General features: G+C 51.6%; 1 protein-coding gene across 5 annotated transcripts in view; it reads right to left on the bottom strand.

Moving 5' to 3' along the window:
• Positions 1–18,883, bottom strand: part of LRRC7 (leucine rich repeat containing 7) — a 198,980-nt gene that overhangs the window by 131,515 nt on the left and 48,582 nt on the right. Inside the window, exon 1 of one of the 5 annotated variants that reach the window (XM_090146846.1) lies at positions 714–814. The exons of the other annotated variants lie outside the window; for them this stretch is intronic. The gene's annotated coding sequence lies outside the window, so the exon portion shown is untranslated. Of the gene's footprint in view, positions 1–713; positions 815–18,883 lie in introns of those variants that run through there. 5 annotated transcript variants of the gene reach the window in all.

Here is an 18,883-nt window from a genome sequence, read left to right as displayed (position 1 = left end):
ACTCAGAGCACCCGAGGTTAAACCAAGGGTGCACGTGGCTGGGGTTTAGCCGAAATTCGCAGTTTTAACCGGAATTTCGCAGGAAGCAAAACGAAGGGGCTTGGACGGAGTCAGAGCGTTCTGAAATGCCCGGACACCCATCATCTTGATTTCCCGGCAATCGAGAACTTCCAGCAGCGCTTCCATCACCGCCATCACCCTTCCCCAGCCCGGCGTTCCCCGGAGCACGCTGTGCCCGCAGCTGTGCGCCCGCAGGGTCCCCGAACCCGCCGGGAGCGGCTCCGAGCTCGTTCCCATTGTCCCGAGGTCCCCGCTGGAACTTCCAGCACCGCCATCCTCCCACCAACAGCGGGATCGCGCGGGGGGACGGACGGTCGCGTCGGAGCCACACGGGAATGGGAAACGCTTTCTGGAACGGTACCGAAAGGTGCCTCGGAGGCACCGCTGCGCCTCGCCACGTCTTCCCGACGCTTCAGGAGCGAGGTGCAGCAGCTGCCAAGGGCACGGAATTTTCCAGGAGCCGTGCCAAGCTCGTTGCCGGCAGCTCTGGGGGACGGCTACGAAACCCGCACCGCAAAGCGACGGGGTCCGAGAGGCGGCGGGGCCGGGGCCGGGGCCGTGCCCACCGCCCACCGCTCACCGCCTCCCGCGGGACTTCGCCGCGCGCTCCCGTTCCCGCCCGCATCCCCTCCGCTCCTCGCCCCGATACTCACAGCCGCAGCCGGGAGCGCGCGTTCCACGCCGCGGTCCGGGGGCGCGGAGCCTGCGGGGGCGCCGCCGAGGGCTGCCCGCGCCCGGGGCTCGCCGCCCGCCGGCCCCGCCGCGCAGGATCCGCCTCCTCCGTGGGGCGGCGCCGGGCACAAAGGCGGCGGCGCTGGGGCGGGTCCCGGTGCGCGACCGCGCTGCGCTCCGCGGTGGCGGCGCAAGGGGCGGAGCGGCTTCTGGCGGCGGGGGCGTGCGCGGCCGCGCCCACCCCGCGGAACGGTGCGGGGATGCGGAGCGGTGCGGCGACGTAGCTCAGCATCACCCCGCCGGACTGCGCCGCGACGGGCTAAAATAGCGGGGGTGATGTAAAGACCCTGCGTGGGCGCCCTGCCGCGGCTCGGGGCGTCCGCCGCCCCCGGGAGCAGCCGAGTCCCCGCGGAAGCGCAGCACAACGTGCGGGTGTCGGAGCCGCGCGTCGCTGCCGGCCCGCTGGGGTGGGTTGGAACGCTGCTCCATCAGTCGCTGAGCTGCCTGCAGCTCCTCAGGTGTTCCAACGAGCAGTCCTTCAAACGTGCTGAATTTTCCCAGGCAGAGGTGGCACCTGGTGCATCGCGCTCCAGCCGCCTCTCCCCATCCCCTAAGATCCACAGAATCATCACGGTTGGAAAAGAGCTCTAAGATCCCCAAACCCAATTCCAATCCATCCCACCGTGCTCACTAACCACATCCTACAGTGCCGCATCCCCACGGCTCTGAACACCCCAGGGACAGTGACCCCAACACCCTCTGGGCAGCTGCGCGGTGCTGGCTGCTCTTTGGAAGAAGAGAGTTCCTCTATTATCCAACCTGAACCTCCACTGGTACCGTGCTGGGTCAGGCGGGTGCTGCAGGACTCCCTCCTGGGCAGCAGAGCGTCTCCTCACTCTGTGCCCTCCCAGCACTGCCGCATTCCCTTGCTGTGTTCAGCAGGAGCCGGTTGAGGACCGCAGGGGTCATCCCAGCACCAAGTGCCCCATGTCTGTGCCGTGGGGACAATCCTTCAGAGGGGACAACCTGACACCTATGTAACCACCACGGTGAGATCTGATTTGGGAAAGCTCTGCCTGCCTGCACCTCTTGCTTTTAGCAGTGGGTGTGGAATGGTTTGACTTCAGCAGGGATCTGGGAGGAGTCTCCACTGTTAGCATCTCCCCATCCAGCACTGCTGGCCAGAGGGCACACCAGCCAGAACCCTGCCTGCAGCACCCTGGGGCTGCCAGCCCTGAGCAGGAAGGTGGGATAAAACATTCCTTCCATGGAAGTATATCAAAGAAGAGAAGCAGCCTTTGATGTTTCTTTTCATTCATATTCTGGCAAATACAAGTGTTAAAATTGCATTCCTTCAGCAAATTTAACAAGAAATGTGTATGTGCTCCTTGTGCAGATCCTGCAGACCTGGGTTCACCAGTGTCACCACCATGGGCTTAAGACTGATAACACTGAAATAAGATTATTTCTTCTCATTTCTAAAGAGCCTGAAATATATAGAGAAGCAGCAGTTACTTATGACACAACTCCTTACATTTAATAAATGACAGCACTGCATAGCTTTGCAAACCTCCTCTGCAGAATTCCCAATCTACTTTTCCCTCTGACTGTGCCAAGTTCCCTTGAGCATCCTTTTCCACGCTCCCAGAATCATCAGTCTCCGTTTCCAGAGGTTTTAATTTTAGGACTGAGAAGAGCAGGTGAGTTGTATACCATGGTGGTGTGGATTGAGGCTGAATTTTAGGTAACCCTGGAAGCAAAGCAAGGCTGGCAGAGGCCAGTGGGCTATGGGAGGTGACTGTGGTGCTGCCAAGGTGGCAGAGACCTGGCAGAGGGTGGTTTCTGACAAAGCACCAATAGTTGCTGCCACAGAAGCTGTCCTCAGCAGAGATCCTGGGGATTCTTGGGGAAACAACAGAGCTGGGAGTGTGGCAGGGCAGAAGTGGCCCTGCCTGGGCCAGAGATTAGTATGTCACTGCCACCATCACTGCCACCAACACCGCCACTGCCATCATCAACACCACTGATCCACCACTGCCATCATCACCATTATCACCACCACCAACATTACCATCACTGCCACCATCACCACCATCCCTCATCACGTCAGTGCACGAGTGCACCCAGCAGGCAGACGGGGTTTATCTGCTTTCTGACAGTTTGGAGGAAAAGTCTCTGAGACATCTGAGGTCTCTTAGTCCTTGGAAAATGACACTGGGCAAAATGACAGAGGGGTGAGGGGTGCCGAGGGACCAAGCCCTGGTTGGGTGTTGGGCTGGAGCGACGTTGGGTGTCTGCACCCCTGTGCCATGCTGTAGGGCTGATTTGCACCAAAATAGGTCAAATTTCACCAAAATAGGTCAATAAGAGAGTTGGACTAGTTGGACTAAAGGGACTTTTAAATGTCCCTTCCAAATCGAACAACTGTATGATTTTACAAAATAAAAAGTAGAAATTACTTTAATAGGTAAGGTACAAAACAAACTTGTGCTGCATGTAGGATGCATGGGGCTGGGCTGGAGACAAGATGTGAGCTGTCCCCTCCCCACACTTCCCTGTGCCTGTGCTGGTATCCTAGCCGTACCCATCTGCCCTGCTCTAATCCCACCTGGAGAGAGCTGAGCTCTACAGGTGGATCCAGTACAAAATCTTCAAACATTTTCCTCAAACCTCATTTCAGCTGACTTTCCAATCCATCCTTTCATCCAATTTGACCACAATTCATGTATGACCTTCCCTGCCAAATCCACCCATGTGAGGAGCAGATGAAGGTCACTCCCAGCTCTGCTGCTAATGCAGGGAATGCAGCACGGCCATTCCATGAGGTTCCCACCTGCACACCACGTCCACGGGCACAGCTGAGGCCGCCACATCCCCACTGTGCCTCCATAGGAGCACACGGAGCCAGAGAAGTGAGCCTGGCTCCTCCTGTGCTGCAGCAGCTGCTTCCTGCAGCAGTGTGTGTCAGAGCATGCTGCAGGCACTGCAGCACCAGCACACACTCGTCACTTGTGCCCTGCCTCGTGCCCTCCAGCCCCTCCAGACACTTGCACCCCAAATTGGTGATTAAAACCACGCTGCCCTGCTTTGATGCTGCTTTACTGGAGCGATCCTGCAGTAGCAGCGATGCTCACAAAGACACGCAGAGTGGCTTTGCAGTTACCAAACCCCTCAGCCTTGCTTTGGTATGTAACCAACCATTGATTTGTTGCACATATTTAATACCATGAGCCTCATCCCTTGTACAAATGAGGAGAATACACAAATACATTGCAATTACTAAAACCACAACAACAGGTGATGATAGCAAAGGTCTTTAGAGACTTGTTAGCAGAAATCCCAGCTCTTCAGCAGCCCTGGGATCTTGCTGGCCCTGCACATTCATGTCCTCTAAAGATGTCAGTGAGTTGCAAGTGAGAAAAGAAAGCAAAACCGTGCCACCCATTTGTGTCATAGTGCTGTGAGCTCTCAGAGATGGGGGCACAGCTTTTGCTGATTTTTTATTGATTTCTGCCCCGACTCAGCCCCTGTTGTGTGACCGTGGGGCAGTCACAGCTCAGCACCTGCATCTCACAGTGTTTAACGCCAGCAAGGCTGGAGATGGAGGGAACTTTCAGCACATTCTTTTTTTCTTTTTTTTTTTTTTTTTGTCTAATACCCTCTTAGCATTTAAAAATAGAGCTGTTACTAAGCAATAGCAGTAAGTAGAAAGCAAAGCCTACTGAGAATCAGTTCTGTGAACAGGTATTTTTCCCACCCTAAGTACTGTAAACATCGTGGGCTGACAAATTATGAATCAGAGCTCACCATCCCCACCACGAGCTGCCCCTGTTCCCATTATCCCCATGGAACAATGGCAGCAGCCATCAGAAGATGGTTATTTTAGCTCTGGCTTTGAACACCTTGCTTTGCAGGTCAGATTCCCAGGCCCTTCCACACAGCTTAACATCTTCAAAAAAGAAGTGGAATGTTACACTTATGTGCCCTCGCAGCCCAGAAAGCCAACTGTATTCTGGGCTGCACCAGAAGCAGAGTTGTCAGCAGGGTGAGGGAGGTGATCCTGCCCCTCTGCTCTGCACTGTGAGACCTCACTTGGAGCACTGTGTCTGGATGTGGAGTCCTCAGTACGGGAGACACATAGAGCTGCTGGAGCGCATCCAGAGGACAGAAACGTTCCCAGGAATCGAACACCTCTCTTGTGAAGACAAGCTGAGAGCTGGGGCTGTGCAGCTGGAAAAGAAAAGGCTCCAGGGAGAGCTGAAAGTGGCCTTTCAGTATCTAAAGGGGCTGTAAGAATGATCGGGACAGACTCTTGAGCAGGTCTGTGCGATTGGACAAGGGGAAGTGGTGGGTGCCCCATCCTTGCAGACACCCAAGTTCAGGGATGGGACTCAGCACCTGCTGGAGCTGTGGGTGTCCCTGTTCATTGCAGGTGAGTGGCACCAGATGGCCTCCAAAGGTTCCTTCCAACTCAAACAAGTCTGTGATTCTACTGCAGAGACTCTGGGGTCATAGCAGGTGGGAGCAGGAATCACAGAATGATTGGGTTGGAAGAGACATTAAAGCCCATTCAGTTCTAGGCCCCTGCTTTGAGCAGGGCTGCCACTTCACTAGATCAGGGTAGGATATTCACCATATCCAGATTTACACTGGATGTAATATGACCTCCCCTCAAAATACGCTCCTAAAGAGAACAGGAGAGCACACAACTCAGACCCCAGTATCACTACTTAGCCATGTGCTCTCACTCTATTTAACTGACATTTCCATGGCCAGTAGCAGCATGGAGTTTTGTGCTGCTGAAGGTGAGGAGCAGCCCCACCATGCAGCACCCGCTGTGTCCCCATGTAAGGGACGAGCCTGGACAACGCCCCAAGACACGGTTCAGCAGGGGAAGAGTGAGATGTCCCTTTGGTTGATGCCTCAACCACCCCAGGGAGAGACCAGGGCAATGCCTGAGAAACAGTCAGCCACAGGAGGGGTCTGCTGCCACCTCTTCAGTTTGGTTGCTGCCCAGTGTCACAACCAGTCCTGGGACTGGAACCAACTACTGCTCCAAAAAGAGGCTGAGGGGGAACCGCCTTTTCCCCTTTCCCTTTCATACTGTAAATAAGTGCTAAGGGGAGTTGATGTTGCACTCCATGAGGTGCTGAGGAAGGTTCTGGCTCTGGAGCAGAACCCCTCCATTGGGATGGGATGGGTGACGGCACAGGCAGGGCTCGCTGTGCTCCCACAGTGCTGAAGGAAGCATTGGGAGCTCACTGAGATGTCCAGGATCCAACAAACTGTTTACAGTTACATTATTTTCTTACAGTGGGGAAAACTTGTAAGATTCATTACTGCATACACTAATTACTTCAGTTAAGTGTCAAAACTGCACAATTTAATGCTGTGTTTTCATATATTAAAGACATTAATTGCCAGGAAACAGTATGCCATGACTAATTTTTTATTTTTTGTTTTAAGAGAAATAAATATTAAGTATTTTTACTATTTGGAGCTGAAACAGCACAACATATTCAAAGTCAATGTTTCCCTACAGAGCTGTGCAGCTTACAGCTTAGTGGCTGCACTGCTGCTACCAGCCCCTTATTGGCCCCGTGGATCATGGCATATGAGTTAGTGCAGCAATAACACATGGGGCCCAGGGGGTGTGGGGCTAATGGAGAGCAACACAAAGGGAAGAAAAGCCACTCACTTTGTTCTTGACTGTAGTCTGCATGTTCGTAGAGTCATAGAATCACTGAGGTTGGAAAAGCCCTCCAAGATCCCCAAGCCCACCACTGCCCACGTCCCTCAGTGCCACATCCCCACAGCTCTGAACACCTCCAGGGACAGCCAGGATGCCACTGGCCCATTTGCCCACCCAGGCACACCACCAGCTCGTGGTCAGAGGCTGCTGACTAATACTTCTAGATACTTTTCCATAGTTCTATCCACTACACTTGGCAGAACAATAAAAAAAAGGTCATTTTTGTGCCTGGTCACTTTGGGAGTTAGCATATTCAAAGCATCGGGGTGAATTTCCAAATAACACAAGTAAAAAAAGGATGGGAAGAAAATGAGGGTCTGCTCTGCAAAACATGCCCAGCTGTATGGAACAGCAACTGTAAGGACAGGCAAGGGCTGGTAGGCAGAACTGTGCAGTGAACAGCTTCACAATAAACTATTACCCAGGACTGTACCTCCTTGCAGCATTGGAGATTCAGGTTGCACTGTGAGATGGTTATCCCACACCAACCCCCAGCTGTGCTAGGCCCCTTCCCTACACTCTCCTTGTCACAAAGGTAACATTTAATAATAGTCAAATGGCAATTACAATAATATAATATTGACAACAATATAATCATCATATAAAAGTTAAGATGTATGTAGTGATAAAGATATGTACGCAGCCAGGCCGTGCTGCAGGGACAACCTGCACAATGCTGAGCTCCTCAGCCACGTCTCCAACAACATTTCCATCTCCCACTGTGTGCTCTGTGCTCACAGCCTGTCCCAGCCAGCTGCCTGGCAGAGAGAACAGGCAGGGGATGGAGCTCAGTCCCTGCCCTGCAGCTCCTGGTCTCACTGCTCTGCCTGCAGACCAGGGCTGGGTCTCACACCTGGGGATGAATTTCAGACAACACTGAATACTGTGCTTGTGTGCCAGCATTGGGCAGTGCTTCACTTGGAGGGTCCCTATCCCATGACCGACGTGCAGCACCAAGCCCAGGCTGGCTGCTGCCAGCTCCCCCTGCTCACTTCCCCTCCTTACTCTTTTTTTTTCTTTGTGCACTCTTTGCAAGTCAGATTGGCAAGGACAGTCAGACAAAGGTAAGCAAAAGCACGTATAAAAACACGTGAATGTTATCTTGTGCTTTGTCACCACCTCTGGTGATGAACAGGCAGCAGACTTGGACAGGACACACAGTGAGCTATGCCTGAAATCAGGGAAAAGGAACGACACCAGGGCAGAGGTTTCCTCCTTTGACAAGAGCTGTCACTCTCCAGGCCAGTCTGGTTTGCGGGTCCTTGCTCAAATCCAATTGCCTGTTTTCTTCTGCCTTAATTTTCTGCTTCTGAATGAAGTGAACATTGCCTAAAATCCTTGAACAGCAGTGAGCATCTTATGCTCCCAGGGAGCTCTGCATTCTCCCAACCCAGCCATGGGAACAGCACTTCAGGACAAAGGCAGTGCCAGTAGAGATGGGGAATGCATGGAACTGAAAACAAGATCCAGAGAGACTGGGGAAACATCTGTACTTTTCCCACTAAGTATCATGTGTAAGAGATGAAGCTTAAGCCCTGAACCCTCACCTGATTTATGGCAGCTGATGCTGTTGCTTGATGTCCCAAGGACCAGGTTTATGCCCAAGACCCTTCTCACAGCAGTCACTGACACAGACAACGTTAGAGGAAAGAGAAGATATCACCCAGCACAAGAACTGACACTTTCAATGAACCAAGACCTCACAGAGGAATTTCTATCCAAGCAGAAAATGGAGCAATGAAAGAATCTGAAAACCAGCCCAAAGCACGAGATGCTCCCAGAGCTCTGGATGATGCAGGTGGATCAGCTGCAGCCAGCCCTGCCCAGCAGCAGGTTGGGATTTTCCTCATTTTCCCCTGTGTGTCTGTTACTTTCCAATCCAGTGGTGAGGCTGACTCCTGCCACAATGCCATGACACAGGTAGGCAGGGACAGGCTCCTTCTGCTGGACCTTCCCATGGGAAAACCCAACAGTTGCCTGGGAGAACAGAGCTGTGCTGTTGGGATGTCCTAATGCTGTGTGGCACAGGGCTAAAAGGCAGCTTTTGGGCTGAGGAAATCATCAGCTGGTTAGAGACAAACAAATTTCAGTATTTCTTAAAGGAATTGCAAGAGTTGTGATTTACCTGGGTGATGAAACACACTGCTGTCAGGCAGAGATCCCAAAGAGCTGGCAACAGAAGAGTGAGCTGAGTGTGACATGTTTTGACATCTCACCACACGTTGCTCCAACACCCCAACAACCCCAAGGCATCATAGCATCACAGAGTCACAGAATCACAGCATGGCTGGGTTAGAAAGGACCTTAAAGCCCACTCAGTCCCAACCCTTGGCACAGGGACACCTCCCATAGCCCAGGGTCCCATCCATGGGCCCTTTCAGGAGTGGAGCACCCACCCTGTTCTGAGCAGCAGTTCCAGCACCTCACCACCTCTAGGTAACAAATTATTTAGGAATTCTGTGCTTGGTTTCTGAGTAACTTCATGGGCACCAGTGCAGTGCTCAGAATATGCTCAAAAATAAAACATTCTTTTTGGTTTAATTATTTCTGCTGGACTTCTCTTCATGAGACTTCTCGAGTTTCCTTCCCTTCAATGGGGGAGGCATTCCTGCATTATTCACAGATAACCTTTCTCATCCATGATCTAGGACAGACACCGTGAAAAACTTGACTTAAAAAATTTATTTTCTACAGGAAAAAATAGCAAGCGAATATGAGAAGAGACCTCCACATGCATTAGCTGTTCCACATTTGCAGCTCCGGGCAATGGGGATGGGCAGCTCACATGTGCCAGCTGGAGGCCCATGGGGGGGAGCCTCTTTCTCCCCCAGCTGTGCCCATGCCCAGCTCCTCGCCCATGACGAGCACCCTGCAGGAGCCCCAGCAGCTCTGCTCCCACAGCAGCACTAGGGTTGATGGGACAAACCCTCACCAGACCATCCCAGTAAGATGTGTTGCTGCTGGGCTGCCACCTGTGGCTAGAACCAGCCCATGGCAATCATGCACACTTTGTGCTTTGACAGGAAGGCAATACAAGATTCTACTCTGAGGGCTCTATGAAGACCCACATGCAAGCAGAGCGAGCAGCAAGGCTTGGCCACAACCAATGCACACCAGTGCATCCTCTGACCTAATGCACGTTGTTATGGCTTCAGATGAGCTAGGTGCAACAGCTAGCAAGGTGTTTTGCTCTACTGTCTCACTTTCTCCTTATAGCTTTCTTGCTGGTATCTGTAAGGTGAAACTTCATCTGCCACTCTGAGACAAATGGGGGCTTTCTTGTTACACCACCACAGAGCTGCACTAATCAAGTGCCTTCTGCTGCTGGGACCTGGATGAGCAGCAGCACTGTGAAAGGTCTCATCACAGAGAAGTGAAACCAAGGTAGGATAATGGCAATGAAACATTAGATCGTGATGGACTGTATTTATGGCATTAATATCTACTGTATCTAATACTGCAAAATACCCGTGCTGTCAGTGGTGCACAACCAGCACCCAAGAGCAGCTGTAATGTTCTGTGATGCTCTGGGAGCTGCCAGCCCCTTCCCTTGCATCTCATGTGGGATGCAACAGTGTGAGAGTGACCAAACCCACAAAGTGCTGCTGGAGGAAGGCGGTGCTGGGCAGCACACAGTTACTCCCTGCTCTCTCCCTTTGATCACAGCAAGCATTCTGAAGCACCATGCATCATCTTTTTTCAAGCTAGGTTCGTACTAGTTTCTTGTATTTCTGAGCAAGAAAGGAAGGTTTTAAAAATACGCCGCTCAGGCAGATCTCAATCTGTTTGCTTCTGGCTTTGCTTCAGAGCCTCTGGGGAGGCAGATGCTTTCACAAGCTCCGTGTCATTCACTGGGAAGCAACACAGCACAGGGCTGCAGGAGCAGCAGGGGCAGTGCCGACCTCCAAGCACCGGCATCATCACCATTCAGACCATGGGAGAATCCCCGACGCTGCCAAGCAACCCCAAAACGAAGTCCTGAAAGCCCATCCAGCACAGCTCCTGCATCACTTTCTGCCCTTCCACCCCAGGCAGGACTGTGGCGTGGCACCCGTCCCCCCGTCAGCCTTTCTCCCAGCTTTGAGATGGTTTGGAGTTGAGAAGAAGGTCCCAGCCCCCAAAACACGCTCTGCACTCATACTACCAAAGCGGGGCGAGGAGCCACCTGCTCCTCCCACTTCTCACATCCCCAGCCTCCACACACCTGGGTGACAACCACAGCACATCAAGGGCACCGCAAAACTGTGCCCACCGAGGCCCCATCGCTGTCTTACCGCAGGCGGCACTGCATCCCCATGCCAGCAAAGACCCGCTCGCCTCCAGCCTCAGCGGAAGCCCCTCGGTGCCACCCGGCCGGGCATCCCGGGGCAGCAGCCCGGAACGCTGCGGGAGCGCTGTGAAAGCCCGGTGCCGCTCCTGCCTTCCGCCGGGAGCGCGTGGCAGATCCTAACATGAGCCAGCGTACAGGAACGAGCAGCTGACAACACCCCCGAGAGCTCCAGTCTCTGTTAATTACCATTAGAAAGGTAAAATCCAGTAGATAGGGCTCATGCTTGATTTAAAATTAACATTAAAACACAAAGAACAAAGGAAAACGCTTTCTCAGTTTGCTACGTGGGGCTATTTATTTGCAGCATTTCCCGGATTTGCTGTGGTTTTGTGCCAGCAGTGGTCCTGCTCCTGCTCCCCCTGCACTAGCTGATGGTTCTGCCATGCCACGGGGCTTCCCAGCAGCATTTTGACCCCTCAGCAGCCCTGGATCTGTGGGGCCGGATGCTGGGGCTCCCCTTGGGGATCCAACCCAGCTGGGGGCTGTGGTACCCAGAGCATGGTAGTGAGGAATGCAGGGTTTGTGCTCCATCCCCGCACCTGCAGCCATTGCATCTCCTTCACCCAAGTGGTGTGGGATGGACGCAGAGCCACAGTAGGAGGACAGGTGGACACAAAGGGCTGATACACAAAGCCAAAATCTTGTGCCCGTGGCTCACAGTCCCTGTGTCCCCATGGCACCCCCTGCCAAGCACCAGCACCAGCTCCTGGCAACCCCTGCCCCTCACCTGCAGGGACACAGCAACCTGAGCCCCTCTGCCCCACAACCCCAGCATTGGACAGTGTGACCACTGTGGGACCAGAGCTGGGACCCTCACAGGCTGACACCAGCCTCAGTGCTGCGTTCCTAAGGGTTATGAGCACAGAGATGTGACAAGCAGGGGATATTGCCCTCACCTCCACCTACACTTGTCTGCAAGTTTGAAAAGCTCCAAGTGTCCCCAACTGACAGTTAATTTGTTATTTTTATGTACAAGCTTGGCAAATCTCCCCCTGAGACTCCCACCAACCAGGGGCTGCTCACGCTCAGGACTCAGAGCTTCAGCTGCTGAAGGTAACACCACAAAGCCCAGCTGCTACTTACTGGGCATTGCTGCAAAGCAGGAGATGCGAGCTTGGATTCAAGGTGCAGCAAGAGTGCTCCAGGGAAGCATCACAGCCAGAGACACCATTATGCTTCGAAACCTCCTGCCCTCCACACACGACAGCATTCCCCATCGCATTCCAAGAGCATTTTTACATCTTCAGAGCTGAATATGTAAAGGGTTTCTTGATTTCAGTGGGGTATTTTTGTGTGCATGAACATTTAAATAAATGTGTGTAAAACAAAAAGTATACAAGACATATTTTGGCAAAGTTTTTCACATTCAATCCATTATTTCTCAGGACTTTTGGGTGTCGCTCCAAATTCAGAAGGATGCTGATGGAGCAGGGAACCTCAAGAAGGAGCCTCTCAGTGTTTCTTCCCAAGCTGCCGAGCTCAGCAGTGAGACTTTGCTGTCCCACGGAAGAGAAAGGCATAGAGGCAGCAGAAAGGCATGGGGGCAGCATGGCCTCAGCCCCTCTGCACAGCAGTGACACCCGAGGCAGGCACGGGAATGGGGTAAGGAGCCAGCATTGCTACAGACACCTCACACTGTCCTAAATATAAGCCCTGGGATTATCCAGCACGCTGAGCAGGCTTTGCTTCCTCCTCACACTTAGTCATACCATTCCTCCGCTGGCATCAGCTCTGCAAGAAGCACGCCGGAGCCGCTGCCTGGCGATGCCGCTGCTCGGAGGCGTGCAGCGCTGCTCGGTTGCCATGGCAAGGCTTCTCCGGGCTTGCTGGATGCAGAGCGAGGTGCTTGCTGCTCCTCCATCCCACGCCGCCACCATGGCGGGACCGGAGCGCTGCAGCCGGGAGGGAGCAGCCACCGCATGCCCTGCAGCGCAGCCCCACGTGCGTGACTTTGGCCTGACCTCAGCGAAGTTTGTGGTGGCTGTTGCAAAGCACAACCTGTCCTTCTGCCCTTCTGCACAGCCATCAGATTTTAACATACGTGTAGCAAGTGCAGTAACTATCTCCCTTACCTATGCATTCTTAACTGTCATTGTTTGCCACCTCTTAATCCAAATTTGGTACTTGCTCTACAAAACTGATATGCCAGTGATGGCTCTGAAGTTGGATCCTGCCACAAATCACAATTAATTACTCACAGAGAGGTTGCACATTAAACAAAATAATGTCCTGGGAAAGCCTGTGCTGCAAGCTGGATTTACAGTGTGCATCTGCTCGATAACTGGGAGACATTGCCAGGGCAGGAAAGCCAGGACTGTGGCACATTAATTTTTGATAGGGAGAAATTCCACAGATCAATTTAACATTAATATGAAGCTCGCCATGAATAAACATTTCATTAAAACAAATCTTAATTTTTTATGTGAGCACATCTATTTGCTTTTCTGCTAGTCTGCCCTAACAGAAACACAGGATGCCATTCAGCAGTGAGTGACACGGCTGAACTAAGATCCCCCCAGATCCCATTCCTGTTGCCCAGAGGCATTGTGGTTGCCCCACAGAACCACAGAATGGCCGGGTTGGGAAGGATGTTAAAGATCACCCAGTTCCAACCCCTGCCATGTGCTGGGTGCCCCCCAGAGCTCAGACTGCCCAGGGCCCAACCATGGCCTTGGGCATCTCCAGGGATGGGGCATCCGCAGCCCTGGGCAGCAGTGCCAGGGCTACACCACCCCAGAAGTGCTAAGGTCAGACTGGACTTCCCCACCTCACCTCCCACTGCACACCCTGAAGTCTCACTCTTACAGCTGGTTTTGAAGCTGTAGGAAGCATCTGCAAAGCGTTCTGAGAATAGCATAGTTCCACAATTACCTATTCCTTACACCTAGTAAGCAAACATCTAGCTCTGCCTTATTCACTATTCTGCATTTTGGCTTAGTCACCTCAGTCAACATTTCTTATTTTCTGCACAGGGCAAGGGAGGAGCTGGGGCTCAGTGTGGCTGTGCTGCCCCACATCACGGCCCCTTCCCCAAACATCCCACACCTGACACTCAGCCAACTCCCCCAGCTCATGGTGAACACTCGCTGCCTCTGTCCCTGCTGCTCCCTGGGGATGGAGACATCGTGGCCTCTGGCCCCTCAGCTCGTCCCTGTCTCCATACCCATAGATAGCTCTGTATACAGCTCTCAGCTCTGCAGCTTCCACAGCAGTTTATTTCTGTCTGTTACATCACATTTCAATCCACGTCCCTGCTTTCTATTTCACACCACCATTTTCCTCAACCCCTGCCATTCCTGATGCTTTTTCAAAGGAAAGATTTTGTTCCCGCCCCATCTTGCACATTGTGCACAAGCAAATATTTGCTTGTTTGGAGTGCTTGACCTCATTGATACATTAATTTTGTACAAGTATTCCTAAGGACTTCCTACCCCCATCTTGCTACTCCTCTCGTTTTTCTTTGATTTTTGGAGGGACTTTTACACGAGCCCAAGCCTTGTTGCCTGCTACAGGATTATTTTAAGCTATTCCCAGCATTACCGTGACCCAACTCCCCTTCCACATGAGTATAGCCCCTCCCCTCGCTGCATGCCCTTCTCTGGGTCCCAGTCCTGAGCTCTGCCTCACCCATCCCCAAGATTCAGGCAACTTTCATCCACTCAAAATTCATTCCTATATCTGTATGACTGATTCCAAGTAAGGCTGATGCATACCTTCACAGAATCATTGAACCCTTTAGGTTGGAAAAGCCCTCCAAACTCCCCAGGCCCACTCCCAGCCCACCCCCCTATGCCCGCTGCCCACATCTCTCAGTGCCACATCCCCACAGCTCTGAACACCCCCAGGGATGCTGACCTGGCCTGTGCCAACTCACCACCACTGTACTACTCTGTATTGCTTCATTACTGTGGAGCTGTTCAGTGGTGGCAGCTCTTGCTGCTGAATTCCCTGTTCTCACACAGAGCACTGTTCACCTGCAAAATGCCAGTGGACAGACTGGGCACTGCTCACATCTTGCTGGCAGTGCCCACAGCTGTGCAGGTATTCAGTAGCTGCCCTGAAGTTCCAAAGCAGCTGTTCCAGCTGGTTTTCCACTTGCACAAAGAGGAGCTCAGTGGGCACAGCTCCCAGGTCACGTTACCAAACAGCTTGAAAATCCTTTGGGAGAGCATTTGTAGAAGGTAAAGTTTGCTTTATTATAGCATCCTGCACTGCACTTTATCAACTGCTTTTTTTTTTTTTTTTTTTTTTTACCTAATTGCAATTCCCAGCACAGCACCAGGACTCCTAAATGTCACCGTATTTCTCTCACATCAGCCTTCACCACCAATCTTCTGCTGCTCCTCTCCTCCTGTCTCCCCTTCCATCGCTGGCCCAGGCTGCCCTGCTGCCTGGAGATGCTCTGTACCTTCCCCCGCTCCCCCATGGCTGCACTTGGGAGCATCCCCCAGCACTGCCCACCTGCACCGGGTAGGGAGGGAGAAGAAGGAGGGATTTTGCAAGGATGCTGCGAAACAGCATCTGTGAGGAATAAAGCACATAGAGCACGTGTGCTGAGCCAAAAAGCAAGCAGCCCTCTTGCCTCTGAAATCCCGTACCGGAGCAGGTCTTGTTTCACTGTCACACAGCTGCCGCTCACACCAGGGATAAATGCGGCTAAATGGGATGCTATGACCTACATTTTATGTATATTATGTCTCCAGTGCTGATAATGAGCGGAGAAACCTTGATATATTATCACTTACTAGGCAGTATTTTTCCCTGCCTCCATCTTTAGGATGTTATATGGCATTTCCAAACCAAGCTGTATTTTCCTTAATTTATGTGAAATGCTGAACCTTCTGCAAATATTGCCATTTAAAAAACTACCAAGGAGCACTCTTTGATGGATTTTTTTTTTTTTTTTTTTTTTTCAGTTTGAAAGGGCTCGTGAATTTGCAAACAGAAGTGCAAATTGGAAACCCATCCACAGAGCCACACTGCCCACAGCACAGCTGCTCCAGCCCAGCACCAAAGCTGGGATGTCTCAGCTCTCTGCTCTGGAAGTCCTGTGCTCACCCTGGCTGAGCATCTGCTCACCTGACAGAGCCCATGTCCACACCCATGCTACAGAATAAGAAATCCCTTAAGGTGAGCTATGATTGTGGTTAACACCAGACCATGCAACAATTTATTTTCCTCTCCCAGAGGACGCCCAGCACTGCACATCTGCCTAGGGTGGGGGGTCAGCATTCCTGGGGGTGTTCAGAGCTGTGGGGATGTGGCACTGAGGGACGTGAGCAGTGGATGTGGGGATGGGCTGGGGATCTTGGAGGGCTTCTCCAACCTCAGTGGTACTGTGATTCTGTGATTCTAACCAGAACTCGGAGCTGTGCTAGCTTGGGCTTTTTTCCTTCTTCAATTGTAGGACCATCAACAAGAGCTGGTTGTTGCTATTTTACACAGCACTGGCCTAAGAATAAAACAGCAATACATTCATTCCAGAATGCACGACCATTCCAAAGACAACACTACAACAGCCGAAGGGCAATGGCAGGAGACCAAAAGAGACCAGTTATTGCAGGAAAACAAGTCTCAGAATCAATGCTGAGAGCCCTTAAAGGGTCCCTAAGCAGGTGCCGTTACAGCGTGAGTAAATCACACACGGCAGGATTAAGGAAAAAAAGAAATTTTGTGCAGTAATCACTGAATTCTGCACATGGAAAGGCAGCTCTCCAATCCCAATACGACTGCTGATAGGCCACCACCAGCGCCAGGACACACACAGGAGCACCAGCACTGCCTGCTCCATCCGTCACACAGAGCAGCACGCATCTCTCCTGCCCACCCAGCTGCTGCTGGCCCCTGTGCTACCAGCCTGCGACCTACATGGCCAACAGTTTTATCACAAGTCAATTTCCCCCCTTTACTTTTTTTAAAGCAAGCATTTATCAAAATTTATGTAATTATAATCTCTTTAAATTATTCTCAAGTCTTTTTTGTGTTTTGTTTTTTTTTCTAATTATTCATGGCCTGCTTAAATTAACTCCTTAGGTGCTGTGCCATCGGATAGAGGATGCCAAGATGCCTCAACAGAATCAGAGCTTTGCTTGTTACTTATCCAGATTTAATTAAAATGTAAAATAGGTGTAAGGATGACATCAAAATAAGTGGGGGTTTTCTCTTTTCCTTTGTGTTGTTTTTTTTTGGTTTTTGTTTTTTGGTTTTTTTTTTCCCATTTAGGACTCTGAAGCGACGCAGAAATGTTCAATGGTTGCTAAATCTTCCCAGCATGTTCTCACTTCATTTTCTTGAACGTGTTAAACATCAATGAGGAGTATTTCTCCAAGGCTCCTCTCAGTCTTAATCCAAGAGCAGGAGAAGTAAAGAAGATTTGGGTCAGGCCCTGTAAGCACTGTGCTCATTCAATCAGAGCACAGAAATCAGCATGGCAGTACAGCACAACCAATTCACCCCTAATGAAAGCAGGCGGAGTTTCAGGAAAATTTAGCATCAGATACATAACCCATACACAATCAATCCATGAAAGAAACATAGGACTCCAAGCCTCACTCAGCCTAATTGAACCAATTCAAGCAGCAAACACAGCTGAGCTCATCTTTTTCCGTTTCACAGACGAGCCCAGATTGGGCAAAGGATCCACATTTTCTGCACAAACTCCTGCTCTGGATCCCCAGTCCCACAGCAGCCCAGGGGCTGTGCCACCATCCTGCCCACAGCCACCCGTACAGCACAGGGCTCAGCTGGGCACAATTCAGCACGATGCCACCTCGGTCTCTTACACACTATCTCCAAATATTAATTCTTCGTGGAAACACTTGTGTGTCTAAATGCAGAATGTCTTGGAGAATTCTAAATCCTAGGGATTAGCTGCCTGCAACCTCTCTTTCTGCCTCCTCTCTGTGATGTGTGTTCAGCAACACCGAGTCCCCTGGAGACACCACTCCCAGTTATGCCACCATCACTGACCCATCCCAGCACCAGCTGTTAGCAGTGCGTGCTCTTTCCGCTGCCCAAAGTGGATTTTGGAGCTGGGCTGGGGTCTGCATGCCCAAGGCTGCTCCCACCACAGAGCTGGGGCTGACTGGTATCTCAGGGATGAAACAACAAACAGGTTGCAGCAGGAGTGAAGCCACTTATTGCGATCTCATTCCTTATCGGCTTGCAACATCATGAAACTACCCCTGGGCAAACAGAGGATCAGACCAGTCCAACCAAATAAACGAAAAGCAACATCTTGGAGCCTTTTGAGCAGAGCCTGCAAAGTCAACATGCAATTAATCCTAAGCTGAGCCAGGCAGACATTGAACCCAGTCGAGTCCAAGTGCTTTGGCTGTGACGTCGATGCCTGCATTGCTGCCAGGCTCTGCCCTGAACTCTCAGCTTCCCTTGCTTTCAGGAGGCCAGGTGTCCGTGCTGGAGTCACACCTCTTGTTTCTGCCTTGTGATGCTCTGCACCTATGCACTATGCTGTGTTGTTCCTCGTTCTCATGCTTTCAGTATTTTCAATTTGTTTCTAGTGGACTCTCCTGGCCCACTAGTGCTCTGCTGTACTGGTGTTTACCATCACGGGGAGAGACAGAAAAAGTGAAGCAAGCAATTTTCACTTCCTAATGACTTTTCCCTGTCATGGACACAAGCCTCCAATGCTTTGAAGACCACAGGCCGAATTATCAGTTGTCATAAGATCACAAACCTCCACTGACATAAGAGACGTTGCAGCAATTCACACTGGCTGGAAATATGCCTGGAAGTCTTTGCAGCTAATTCAGTTCAAAGCAAGTGAGAAATGGCAGATGCTGCACAGCAGATTTCTCTGTGCCCTTTAATGAACTTGGTCACCAACTCACGGACTGCTGCTTCAGGTCCCCACGTGCTGCAGGAACACATCTCCAGTGGTGCCTAGGATGTGTAAGCATCAAAGCCGCAAATAGAAATACGGCAAAGATGCAGTAAAACCAAAGGGGGATTTGGTGTGGATCTCTTTCATTCATGATGCAGTAACTGCTGGAGGACATGGTTAACAAACATCGGGCTGCTGCCCTAATTCATGGAATCATAAAACCATA

The sequence above is a fragment of the Phasianus colchicus genome, chromosome 9 (assembly GCF_987193195.1).
Source record: "Phasianus colchicus chromosome 9, bPhaCol1.hap1.1, whole genome shotgun sequence".
NCBI lineage: Eukaryota > Metazoa > Chordata > Aves > Galliformes > Phasianidae > Phasianus > Phasianus colchicus.
The sequence above is the reverse complement of the archived record's forward strand: the minus strand, read 5'-3'. Positions and strand labels throughout refer to the sequence as shown.